Below are 11917 nucleotides of genomic sequence, written 5' to 3'. Positions count from 1 at the left end.
CGGAGCACAGGCTCCGGACGCGCAGGCCCAGCGGCCATGGCTCACGGGCCCAGCCGCTCCGTGGCATGTGGGATCTTCCCGGACTGGGGCACGAACCCGCGTCCCCTGCATCAGCAGGCGGACTCTCAACCACTGTGCCACCAGGGAAGCCCTCCCTTTTCTTTTATATATTTTTTTCTGCTCTCTTCCTTTCTGCGTTCTTTTTTTTTTTTTTTTTTTTTTTTTGCAATTTTTCTTCTTTTATTAACAGAAAATGGGAGTAGAGGGGTGTGGGCAGTTTGAATGTGGGATGAGGAAGTCCCCTGCCTCCCCCTGCCCCAGGGTTTCAGAGCACAGCCTGGGGCTGTCATGTGCAGGGTGTATAGAAGCCATGAGATCTGTCACTAGAGCTTTGTGTCTTCAGCTTGTGCTTCCTCTAGAAAGGAAGATTTGAGGAGTCTAGAGAAGTGCCCAAGAGATGGTTAAAGCATTGGAAATTAGAGCCCAGAAACAGCTAAAGGGCCCAAGATTATTCATCCTGTGGTCCTTGAGGGACAGTTTAATAAAGCACTTCGGTAAAAGGCTTTTACACAACGGCCTGCCGCTTTCAGACCTGTATGACAAAGGAAAATGTCTCAAATCTGAGTGAGAGGAAGGAAGTTACCACCTTCTTGTACTATCATGAAGCACTAAAAACGGGTTAGCCAGAGAGGTTGCCGAGCTTTTTTCTGGGCCATTTGAAAACAAACTAGCCTTCTTCTGTGGCTGTTCACGTGTTAACAGAGGCAGGGAGAGAAAGGCAGAGAAGCGCCCAGGTTTGGGAGCTTCTTGTTTCCTTCTCTTCGTTCCAAAGTGTACTACAAAGTGTCTGTGCTGAAAAACAGAACGACAATGGGGTGAGGGGTTAGTGGACCCATGTGTTGTTTATGTCCCAGTACTGCAAAATAACCAAAACTGTGAGGCAAGAGAAAAAAAATCATTGTTGATGATGTCCTCAGATTGCCACATTTGTTTCATGTTTTGCTACCATGTTATGCAAGAAGATGGAGAGGAAGCTGACAGACTATGGGAGGATTCTAAGTTGGAGTTCTCAGTCCAAGTGGTTTCAGAAACCCTGCACTAGCTCTCACTGAGGCAGCCCACGTTTCCACTGGGGGTCAGAGCTGGAGGGGAGATTGGACTTTATTTGATGTTTGGAGCCCTTTGCACAAATAAATGCCTGGAGGAGACACATGGAGAAGCAGTGCAGTGGAAACGTCTCTTGCACATGGCGCCAGGAGCTCTCCTGAGCACCAGAAAGAGGCTTACAACTTAGCCGTGGCTGGACATCCCTAGAAGGAGCTCTTCTTTCGGTTTTGTTTTGATTTTTAATTGGTCCTAGAGGTTTGTTGTTCAGGGAGTTTTGTATTCTGCTAATCTGCTGCTCATAGCAGAAAAGGGCTTTTTATTTTGTTAAATACTTTCCACATGGACCTGACATCTTTTTTCTTGGAGTGCATCCTTCCAAAAGCTGTTTCCCTTTCTCCTGGGGGAATCTGTTCTCTCCCCAGCCATTTCTCCAGCTTTCTACCTTCACTGTGCTCCTTTGTGTTTGAGATGCAAGAGAAGGTTTATAAAGTGTCATTATTATGCAGTGCCTTTTATCCCCAAATCTGGAAGTGGTTCCGGGGAAAAAAAAAAGACAAAAAGAAGAGGACTCAGAATGACAGAAGGTGGTAGATCGTGTTGGATGGTGGAGAACACCTGGAATATTAATCTCACGTGTAATTCTTAGACAGGAAGTACTGCCAGTTCAGTGTGAAGGTCAAAAGTAGAAAGAGAGAAGTGGTCATCTTTTATCTGCAGAAACGATGCTGAATTTTATGGGGAGGGACTGCATGGGCATGTTACTGAATTCTCTAAATAGGAAGAGGAAGGGGGTTGACTTCGCATATCCCTCCTCTCCTGGACCCTGACATTTAGGCAGGCCTCTTTTCCCCAGAATCCCAGATAATATAGAGTAGCACTTCAGAGTCAGCATCCACAGATGTTTGGGTGGCCTGAGTTTCAGAGGAGTGAAATGGTGAGATATTCAAAATATTCATGTTAGTGGAGAAAAAGAAAATAAAAAATAAAACTCTGATGAGTGCAACCATATAGTTGAATTTATCCTCGGCCGTCTTTTTGAGTTGGCATCAGCCAGTCTGAAGGCCAGCTCTCTGGGCCTCTCAGAGAGAAGTTCCTGGGTGTGTTTGAGGTACTATTGTTATCATCACTAGCATACTGGGAGCCATAGATTTGGTTTTTTCAACTGTGGTAAAATACACGTAAAATTTACCACCTTAACTATTAAATGTGTAGTTCAGTAGCGTTAAATATATTCACATTGTTGTACAACTCATCTCCAGAACTTTTTCATTTTGTGAAATGGAAACTCTATAGCCATGAAACAACTCTCCGTTTCCCCTCCCCCAGCCCCTGGCAAACACATTCTACTTTCTGTTTCTATGAGATTGACTACTCTACGTACTTCATATAAGTGGAAGCATACAGTATTTGTCTTCCTGTGACTACTTTATTTCACTTTGCATAATGTCCTCAGGGTTCATCCATGGTACAGCGTGTGTCAGAATTTCCTTCCTTTTTGAGGCTGAATAATAGTCCATTATATGTATAGACCACATTTTCTTTATCCATTCATCTGTAGATGACATTTGGATTGCTTCCACCTTTGGCTTTTGTCACTAATGCTGCTGTGAACATGGGTGTCCAGATACCTCTTTGAGACCCTGCTTTCAATTCTTTTGTATATATACCCAAAAGCGGTATTGGTAGATCATATGGTAGTTCTATTTTTAATTTTTTGAGGAATTACCATACTGTTTTCCATAGCAGTTACACCTTTTACATTCCCACCAACAGTACCCAAGGGTTTCATTTCCTCCACAACCTAGCTAATAACTTGTTGTTTTCTGTTTTTTTTTGTTTGTTTTTAGCAGCCATCCTGATGGATGTAAGATGATATAGTTTTGATTTGCATTTTTCTAACAATTAGTGATATTGAGCATCTTTTTATGTGCTTGTTGTTGTTTGTATATCTTCTTTGGAGAAATGTCAGTTCAAGTCTCTTGCCCATTTTTTAATGAGGTTATTTGGCTTTTTGTTGTTGAGTTTTAAGGGTTCTTTATGTATTCTAAATATTTAGGGAACTGTAGAGTTTTTAAGTATTGTATGTGCAGGTTCTAATGTTCACATTATCTACTAGGAACCAGCTGCCTCCTGTGATCTACACCCTTGGGAAAGAGCGTGAGTTTCAATAATATGTTTTTTTTTTCCCAACAGTATGATTTTTATCCTAACTCTGGAGTGCTATACAAAATCTCAGTCATTTTCAGCTTATAAGCAGTTTGGTTTTTGAGAACTGACAAAGGTGAAGAGAAGGAAAAGAAAGGGAAGAGCTTGGGGTAATGCTTTTTATTCCTTCCATAATTTATACTTTTTCAGCTATGTAAACATCAGGAAAAAGCCTTATCTTCAATTCTGTTGACTAAAACCAGACTCTGTGCAAGAATAAACATACTTTCTGAGAATCATCCAGTAATTATGTCTTCTTATACCACCCTCCCTCCAAAGCCACAAACTTGAGTTCACCTCAGATTACGAAACCATTATCATCTTCCTTCATGAATGCCTCAAGCAAAATGTATTTTGCTTCTGAGTAGTAAGGACCCAGAGAGGACTTGGTCCTGCTGTCCCAGGAAAAGGAGCTAGAACAGCGGGACTGTTCTGGAGCTGTGGCCACAGGGGGTTTGTGTAGATTTCACATTTTCAGGAAGGAGCTGGTAGGGAAGGTGTGATGGGCAGGCAGGCACAGTGCTGTGTAGGGCTGCTTTTGCTGGAGGTGCTACTTCTAAATGGAGGGTCATTGTGATTACGGAAGGGATTGCCTGTGTGCCCGACTGATTCTTCACTCTACCATTTCAATTTCCCTCCACTTCTTCATCAGTTACAAAGTTGGTGCTGTTCCCCCCCCCCAAAAAAAAGCCTTAGTGTCCCTCCTCTCCTCTCCCACACCCACCCCCCCCAAAAAAGCAAGCTATCAGGAAATGACAAAAACAGTAGCATTGATTTGTTTGTTGATGAAAGGACAGAGAAAGAAAGCTTTGTCTTGAAAAGAATAACAGAATAAACTAGGAAAATATGAGTCCTGGAGGTGGAACCCTGTTATGATGCAACAAACCGACAGACTTCAGAGGCACCTCTTCCTAGGGTACATGACATCCTATGCCAGTTCCACGCAGAGGTATTCATACACCACCAACATTGTAATTTCTCCATACTAATTCGAAGTTACTGCTTTGAGACTGTCAGACTAGCTAGATACTTACCAGAATGTCTGTTTTTTATACTTTCTGGTATGAATTAGGCTAGCTTTCTGCTTTTGTTTGTGCCTGTGTTTAAATATATGTCGTATTTTAGGTTCACTCATTGTATTGGTTTGTAATCCTAGTGTGACTTAAAAACAGAGACTTTCTTTTTTATAGTAGGATACATGTTTGCACACATGCATGTACCCACCCCTCCTAAAAATTCTTTAGGGCATATGCTTCCTCAGTTAAAAGTCATTAGATGATATCTTGGCACCTACAATTATTTAGAATATGCTGCTAACTTCAGGCAGTTATTCATGTATTATACCTATGGATTCGTTTGGAGGGTCTGCTAGTGAATTGCTCTTCTTTCAATAAATCACTGACTTATTAAATGGTGGTTTGGAGCATCTTTGATTTCCAGGCGGGCTATGGAAAGATTTGGTCTTCCTTAAAGGCTTTAGAGACCTGTAGAATGATCCTGGCTCCTGGAAACTGGGTGTGGGACCAGTAGAAGGGCTGCCCAATACCTCACCAGCTTGCTACGCAGACAGATGCGTAGAGAGAGCTGCTAAAGGACAGGAATTGGTGTTCCAGCTCCGCCCTCTCACTGTGGTGTGACTTCTTAGGAAAGTCCCAGTTCCAGAAGTCATTTAACCAACTGAACATTCTTGATGGGCTGCCACCAGGGCTTCGCCTAAAACCTCTTTCAAAGCAAACAACATGTGCCTTCACTCTTTCTCTCCTTCCCTTTGCGTTCCCCCTTCTTGCCCATCACCTCGTGAAAACTGAGACCAGAACTCACCTGCAAGGACAGCTTTCTTCCTCCCCCAGCCCCACCTCTAATCTTTGTGTTCCACTTCCTCAGAGCATTTAATACCCTTCCCTGCAAAACAGGAACAAATCAAGGCTGATGAGCATAGTTGCCAGAATGAAAGTGTTTGAGTGGTTTTTCATACGAAAAATAATTGCGGGGGAGGGCGGGGGGAATAATGTTATTATGAGATAGATCCTGATGAATATGGAAGGGTGGATAGTTTACTTTTTTAAAGCTTTTTTTAAGGATTCATAAGGAGGTAGCAGTAGGGGAAAGGGAATTGAAAAGGCCAGAGGATAATTTGCTCTAAAAGACAAAAAAGTTAGGTTATTCAAAAACTATTTTTTTCTCCTACTTCGGTGCCAGGAACATCTGGCCTTGGGAAAAGTTTCGGAAACAGGGTTCCAGATGCTGTTGTCATTATTTAAAACTTAAAGAGGTAGGTAAAAAATAGAACTCTGGGTTTTTAGAAATAGAAGGGATCTTCAAGGGTTCAATCCCCTCATTTTAACTTTTTTTATTTTTTTTTTAATTAATTTTTTTTGGGCTGCATTGGGTCTTCGTTGCTGCACGTGGACTTTCTCTAGTTGCGGCAAGTGGAGGCTACTCTTCATTGCAGTGCAGGAGCTTCTCATTGTGTTGGCTTTTCTTGTTGCAGAGCACGGGCTCTAGGCATGTGGGCTTTGGTAGTTGTGGCACGCAGGCTCAGTAGTTGTGGCTCACGGGCTCTAGAGCACAGGCTCAGTAGTTGTGGCTCACGGGCTTAGTCGTTCTGCGGCATGTGGGATCTTCCCGGACCGGGGCTTGAACTTGTGTCCGCTGCATTGGCAGGTGGATTCTTAACCACTGCGCCACCAGGGAAGCCCTCCCCTCATTTTTAGATTTGGAAACTGAGGCCCCAAAAGGTTAGGTGATTTGTCTTGGCCAAAAGAGCTAATTAGTGAGAGTGGTGAACATCAATCATGGCTCCTGGTTCCTGGCTCCTGGTTCCTGCACGGGCTGCAATGTTGAGAGCTCCCAAGGACTTGGACTCTGGATGTTCTACCCCTCTGGGATCTACAGAGGCCAGACCCATGCCTAAGAGGGGCAGGCCAAGCGACTGAGGAGCTTATGAGCTCACAAAACTCCAGCCAAGTGACCTCTATTTCTGGAAGGTGGCACAGCAATATGGGTGTAACCTTATCAGTAGACACCTAATCCATCCTACCTGGAGAAAGTTTGTGTGCAGTGAACGGTGATGGTCCCCTTGGAGCAAAGAAGAGGACAGCCCAGAAAGGAAAAATTCCCAGCGGTTGCCCGGGATTGGCCAGTAAAGAGAGACCCTCAATCTTGTGAACATGACTGTGGATTGAGAGGGGTTGTCCATTGAGCAGTGTGGCTGAAGATCAGGCCGAGATTAAGTAGCCTTTCTAGTGACCATGGCCCAGATTAAATAGCCTTCAAGAGGCTTACCCATCCTTAGCCCTGATTCCAAGATCCCTGAACCACCTTCTGAACATTAAATCAGCTTCCTTGCTACCACTATCTCAGAAGAGTATATTCTGGACAATGGCCATGGTCACTGGAAAGAAATGCCATCATTTGTGAATTCTGGTGTGCCGGGGCACCTCCCGTGAATTTGTAAGATGGGTCGGTCATTCTGAGTCTGATCCCTATGACTCCCAGGTAAAAAGGAGATTTGGGGACCTCTATGGTGAAGTCCCTGTGCTGGAAGTGTGGTGATCTACCCCTCCCCGGGAACGCTACTCCACAGGGTCTTTCCTGGGCAAGCAGCAGCCTCTCCTCAGTGTCAGTCCTACTTCTTTGTCACTCTTTAAAATGCCACAAGCATTATAAAAAGAAGAAAATGAAATATAATATGCGGGTCCTGCAATTGGACATTACAAGCCCTTTTTTGGACTCTTGATATTTTATGGGGTCTTTTTTCTGCCCTTTGGGGGGCATTTTCCCTTAATTCAGAAATATTTACTGAGCACCTTCCATGTAGATCTTAAATTCTAGGTGGGGGATGTGGACAATAACCATAACGTTAATGAAATAGTATGTCACGTGGTATAGTACAAGGTTAAAAGTAGCGAGGACTGTGGAAGAAGTGCCGCAGGGTAGGAAGAGTGGCAAGGCAGGAATGGGTGTATGGATTTAAGTGGGGCGGGTAGGGTGACTGTCACGGAGAAGGTGGCATTTGAGTGAAGACTTGGAAGAGGTGAGAGAATTCGCCTTGCAGTTACTGGGGAAAAGGCACAGGGGCCTTGAGGCAGGAGCAAGCCTGGCATATTCAAGGAATAAGGAAGAGCTGGTGTGAGCAGGCAGAGTAAGTGAAGAGGAGGGAAGTAGGGGGAAGTCCTGGAGGGCCTTGTAGGCCCTTGTAGGACTCTGGCTTTCAATCAAGAGTGAGAGGGAGCTTTGGGATCACTTTGAGCCATGGAGAGACGATGATCTGTCTTTGTTCTTTAAAGGATGCCTCTGGCTACTGTATTGAGAATACTGTACAGGAGAGTAAGAGTTGAAGAGAGAGACTATTCCAGTACTAGGGCGGGGGGAATAATGTTATTATGAGATAGATCCTGATGAATATGGAAGGGTGGATAGTTTACTTTTTTAAAGCTTTTTTTAAGGATTCATAAGGAGGTAGCAGTAGGGGAAAGGGAATTGAAAAGGCCAGAGGATAATTTGCTCTAAAAGACAAAAAAGTTAGGTTATTCAAAAACTATTTTTTTCTCCTACTTCGGTGCCAGGAACATCTGGCCTTGGGAAAAGTTTCGGAAACAGGGTTCCAGATGCTGTTGTCATTATTTAAAACTTAAAGAGGTAGGTAAAAAATAGAACTCTGGGTTTTTAGAAATAGAAGGGATCTTCAAGGGTTCAATCCCCTCATTTTAACTTTTTTTATTTTTTTTTTAATTAATTTTTTTTGGGCTGCATTGGGTCTTCGTTGCTGCACGTGGACTTTCTCTAGTTGCGGCAAGTGGAGGCTACTCTTCATTGCAGTGCAGGAGCTTCTCATTGTGTTGGCTTTTCTTGTTGCAGAGCACGGGCTCTAGGCATGTGGGCTTTGGTAGTTGTGGCACGCAGGCTCAGTAGTTGTGGCTCACGGGCTCTAGAGCACAGGCTCAGTAGTTGTGGCTCACGGGCTTAGTCGTTCTGCGGCATGTGGGATCTTCCCGGACCGGGGCTTGAACTTGTGTCCGCTGCATTGGCAGGTGGATTCTTAACCACTGCGCCACCAGGGAAGCCTTTCCCTCATTTTTAGATTTGGAAACTGAGGCCCCAAAAGGTTAGGTGATTTGTCTTGGCCAAAAGAGCTAATTAGTGAGAGTGGTGAACATCAATCATGGCTCCTGGTTCCTGGCTCCTGGTTCCTGCACGGGCTGCAATGTTGAGAGCTCCCAAGGACTTGGACTCTGGATGTTCTACCCCTCTGGGATCTACAGAGGCCAGACCCATGCCTAAGAGGGGCAGGCCAAGCGACTGAGGAGCTTATGAGCTCACAAAACTCCAGCCAAGTGACCTCTATTTCTGGAAGGTGGCACAGCAATATGGGTGTAACCTTATCAGTAGACACCTAATCCATCCTACCTGGAGAAAGTTTGTGTGCAGTGAACGGTGATGGTCCCCTTGGAGCAAAGAAGAGGACAGCCCAGAAAGGAAAAATTCCCAGCGGTTGCCCGGGATTGGCCAGTAAAGAGAGACCCTCAATCTTGTGAACATGACTGTGGATTGAGAGGGGTTGTCCATTGAGCAGTGTGGCTGAAGATCAGGCCGAGATTAAGTAGCCTTTCTAGTGACCATGGCCCAGATTAAATAGCCTTCAAGAGGCTTACCCATCCTTAGCCCTGATTCCAAGATCCCTGAACCACCTTCTGAACATTAAATCAGCTTCCTTGCTACCACTATCTCAGAAGAGTATATTCTGGACAATGGCCATGGTCACTGGAAAGAAATGCCATCATTTGTGAATTCTGGTGTGCCGGGGCACCTCCCGTGAATTTGTAAGATGGGTCGGTCATTCTGAGTCTGATCCCTATGACTCCCAGGTAAAAAGGAGATTTGGGGACCTCTATGGTGAAGTCCCTGTGCTGGAAGTGTGGTGATCTACCCCTCCCCGGGAACGCTACTCCACAGGGTCTTTCCTGGGCAAGCAGCAGCCTCTCCTCAGTGTCAGTCCTACTTCTTTGTCACTCTTTAAAATGCCACAAGCATTATAAAAAGAAGAAAATGAAATATAATATGCGGGTCCTGCAATTGGACATTACAAGCCCTTTTTTGGACTCTTGATATTTTATGGGGTCTTTTTTCTGCCCTTTGGGGGGCATTTTCCCTTAATTCAGAAATATTTACTGAGCACCTTCCATGTAGATCTTAAATTCTAGGTGGGGGATGTGGACAATAACCATAACGTTAATGAAATAGTATGTCACGTGGTATAGTACAAGGTTAAAAGTAGCGAGGACTGTGGAAGAAGTGCCGCAGGGTAGGAAGAGTGGCAAGGCAGGAATGGGTGTATGGATTTAAGTGGGGCGGGTAGGGTGACTGTCACGGAGAAGGTGGCATTTGAGTGAAGACTTGGAAGAGGTGAGAGAATTCGCCTTGCAGTTACTGGGGAAAAGGCACAGGGGCCTTGAGGCAGGAGCAAGCCTGGCATATTCAAGGAATAAGGAAGAGCTGGTGTGAGCAGGCAGAGTAAGTGAAGAGGAGGGAAGTAGGGGGAAGTCCTGGAGGGCCTTGTAGGCCCTTGTAGGACTCTGGCTTTCAATCAAGAGTGAGAGGGAGCTTTGGGATCACTTTGAGCCATGGAGAGACGATGATCTGTCTTTGTTCTTTAAAGGATGCCTCTGGCTACTGTATTGAGAATACTGTACAGGAGAGTAAGAGTTGAAGAGAGAGACTATTCCAGTACTCTGGTGAGAGATGAGGGTGCCTTGGACCAGGGTGGCAGCACTAGAGGTGATGCTGAGGAGTAATAAGAGCCTGTTTTTTTTTTTTAATTGAAGTTTCATTGATCTACAATGTTGTGTTAGTTTTGGGTGTACAGCAAAGTTCATGTTCTTTTCCATTATGGTTTATTACAGGATATTGAATATAGTTACCTGTGCTATAAGATAGGACCTTGTTGTTTATCCATTCTATATATAATATTTTGCAGCCGCTAGTACCAAACTCCCCATCCAACCCTCCCCTGCCCCTCCCCCCTTGGCAACTGCAAGTCTGTTCTCTATGTCTGTGAGTCTGTTTTGTAGATATGTTCATTTGTGTTGTATTTTAGATTCCACATATAAGTGATAGCATGTGGTATTTGTCCTTCTCTCTCTGACTTACTTCACTTCGCATGATAATCTCTAGATCCATCCATGTTGCTGAAAATGGCATTATGTCATTCTTTATGGCTGAGTAGTATTCCATTGTATATATATACCACATCTTTATCCATTCATCTGTCAATGGACATTTAAGTTGCTTCCATGTCTTGAGTATTGTGAATAGTGCAGAGCCTGGTTATTTTGAAGGTAGAACAAGATTAACTGTTGGATTGAACGATGATAAGTTGAAGAGAGGAGTCAAGGAAGACCTCAAGGATTTTACCCTAAGCATAGGAAGAATGGAAGTGCCATCAGACTGAGATGGGGAAGGCTGTAAGTAGAGCAAGGGGATGGCAGGGGAGGGAGATATATGGAGTTTAGTTTGGGATGTGATGAGCATGAGCGGTCTGTTAGACAGACATTGCATGGAGATGTTGAGTAGGCTTGGATATGTGTCTACACATAGGAGCTAGAATCCTAGAAGAAATCAATCTTCCATAATGGTCTTAATGGTTGAATATTACTCCTCAATGCACCTGTAGCTTCTAAAACTCCTATAAAAAACATGAAATGGAACTCTGCGTAAGGACTTACTCATTGATTGATTTCTGGGACTGAAATCAGAGAGAGAATGTTTACTTAAGTAAATGAGAGTGGAAGGATCAGGGTTTTTGTTTTAGGCCTTGCCTTTTACTGTTTAAGCCTTGGGGATTCCATAATTCTTTTTTTTTTTTAACATCTTTATTGGAGTATATTTGCTTTACAGTGTTGTGTTAGTTTCTGCTGTATAACAAAGTGAATCAGCGGTATGCATACATATATCCCCATATCCCCTCCCTCTTACATCTCCCTCCCACCCTCCTTATCCCACCCCTCTAGGTGGTTGCAAAGCACCAAGCTGACATCCCTGTGCTATGCAGCTGCTTCCCACTAGCCATCTAGTTTACATTTGGTAGTGTATATATGTCAGTGCTACTCTCTCACTTCGTCCCAGCTTACCCTTCCCCCTCCCCATGTCCTCAAATCCATTCTCTACGTCTATGTCTTTATTCCTGTCCTGCCCCTAGGTTCATCAGAACCATTTCTTTTTTTTATATCCATATATACTTGTTAGCATACGGTATTTGTTTTTCTCTTTCTGACTTACTTCACTCTGTATGACAGACTTTAGGTCCATCCACCTCACTACAAATAACTCAATTTTGTTTCTTTTTATGGCTGAGTAATATTCCATTGTATATATGTGCCACATCTTCTTTATCCATTCATCTGTCAGTGGACACTTAGGTTGCTTCCATGTCCTGGCTATTGTAAATAGTGCTGCAGTGAATATTGTGGTACATGACTCTTTTTGAATTATGGTTTTCTCAGGGTATATGCCCAGTAGTGAGATTGCAGGGTCATATGGTAGCTCTATTTTTGGTTGTTTAAGGAACCTCCATACTGTTCTCCATAGTAGCTGTATCAATTTACAT

General features: G+C 43.9%; 1 protein-coding gene across 4 annotated transcripts in view; it reads left to right on the top strand.

The window, feature by feature from the left end:
• WIPF1 (WAS/WASL interacting protein family member 1) overlaps positions 1-11917 on the top strand; it is a 125843-nt gene that overhangs the window by 46225 nt on the left and 67701 nt on the right. Inside the window, exon 2 of one of the 4 annotated variants that reach the window (XM_024122170.3) lies at positions 3224-3264. The exons of 2 other annotated variants lie outside the window; for them this stretch is intronic. The gene's annotated coding sequence lies outside the window, so the exon portion shown is untranslated. Of the gene's footprint in view, positions 1-3223; positions 3265-3337; positions 3423-11917 lie in introns of those variants that run through there. One more of the 4 variants, XM_028479266.2, reaches the window with a different exon arrangement.

Source organism: Physeter macrocephalus, chromosome 2 (assembly GCF_002837175.3).
Source record: "Physeter macrocephalus isolate SW-GA chromosome 2, ASM283717v5, whole genome shotgun sequence".
Taxonomy (NCBI): Eukaryota; Metazoa; Chordata; class Mammalia; order Artiodactyla; family Physeteridae; genus Physeter; species Physeter macrocephalus.
The sequence above is the reverse complement of the archived record's forward strand: the minus strand, read 5'-3'. Positions and strand labels throughout refer to the sequence as shown.